General features: G+C 47.9%; 1 pseudogene; it reads right to left on the bottom strand.

Moving 5' to 3' along the window:
• Window positions 1-443: 443 nt before the first annotated feature.
• Window positions 444-1,609, bottom strand: part of LOC105307953 — a 4,651-nt pseudogene continuing 3,485 nt past the window's right edge.

Below are 1,609 nucleotides of genomic sequence, written 5' to 3' on the forward strand. Positions count from 1 at the left end.
CTCATTAAATTCTTTGAAGTGTCGTGTAGGTTGCAGGCAGGACAAACAGTAAGATGTTTTAAAGCACCCGCTCAGATGGCCAAGGTTTACTTGAGGATTCTCTGAGAAATTAATTTCATTTTTAAATTTTCTAACATTTATTTTTTTCACCTGCACTCTGTAGCAAAACGTGATCAGCTTTATTATGTAGACAGGTATTTTACATTTTTAAAGAATTTAGGCATGTATAAATAGAAGAGCTCTTTAGAATGGAAGAATTCCAGAATGAATACAACCTTCCGATTTTGCCTTTGTAATTTGTAGTAGCTATGGTGAGGTCTGTCATTTCGAGATATATGGCAGCACCTTAAAAGTGGCCTATCCATTTCCTCAGTAACGTTTTTCACATAACGATGCGTTAAGAGGTACAAATATTCATATGCATAAATAGCTAATTTCTAAGAAAAATACGCCCAGTACTGGAGCATAATGAATGTGGGATCTGCAAGAACTGAACATTAGCCAATGTTCAGTACACATGATACCGCTGCCTTTTTCTGCCCCTTCACATGTTCAAAGTTGTTTCTGGAGCCCTCTGTTTCACACACGTTACCTGGTGTTTGATGCACAACGCAGGCTTTTTAAAGATTTCTCCTGACTTTAAAGCTCCGATGAGTGAAGCAAGACAACAGCTCAGGAGGCGGAGAGATGTGATGTGACCACGACAAGTTCGGTCCCGTAAACTGTCTATACGAGGCTCTAAGGAAAGGTAGGTTGATGAGCTTCCTGGTGGAAACTGTCCTGTCGGTGCCCCACTCATCAAAGGATTACTAGATACCCCAGCAGCTGGGACTCGACCGAAAGGCTTTTACCACTAGCTTTGTTTGTCCAAATGCGGCCAAAACCTGCTCCGTTGGGCTGTTGAGAGAGGCTGCCTGCTGAGGGAAAGCCACTTGGGCCGGAAAGGCAGGCTGCCGGACGCTGCCGCTGAAGCTGGTGTGAAGGCTGTAGGGCTCAGGAGTGCCGCACCCCGCGGCTGTGCTCGTGGCCGCGGTGCCCAACGTGGCCGCCTGGCTCCTCTGGCATCCGTCTGAAATGGATTAGCAGAAGATGCCGCAGAATGAGCAGCAGCGGCGGTGATGGATCTGTGGAAGGCGTGGCTCCACACGGAGCAGGCGCACTCGAAGGAGCAGGCTGTGTCTGTTCGGAAGCACCCGCTGGCACTGTTCCAAAGCCCCGCGGCTAGCGTCACTTGTGGACGTGTACGCATTCCTGGAGGTGGCCGCAGAGCTGAAAGCGCTGTCTAGTTCTGCCAGGGCTGCATATTTGTCTGAAGATGCACTTGGCTGACTGGGAACTGCAACCACAGAACCAACAGGAGCTTTCTCTGTGGCCCCGAGGCCACTCCCCTATCACCACCTCGTCCAGCAGGGAAGCTATTGTCTAAATGAGCAAGTGCTGCATATTTCTCTGTAGACCAGCTTTATTTGTTGAAACTTTACTAAGTAAGAGCTGATGCTGCTTGATGAGTCTGGGGAGTATTGAGGTTCCAGAATCAGCACTGGAGGATTTGGGGAACTTATCCAAATGAGCAAAATTAGCATTTACTGATTGAGCACTTCCACCTGTA

This window comes from Pteropus vampyrus, unplaced genomic scaffold (assembly GCF_000151845.1).
Source record: "Pteropus vampyrus isolate Shadow unplaced genomic scaffold, Pvam_2.0 Scaffold534, whole genome shotgun sequence".
In the NCBI taxonomy this organism is placed as follows: Eukaryota; Metazoa; Chordata; class Mammalia; order Chiroptera; family Pteropodidae; genus Pteropus; species Pteropus vampyrus.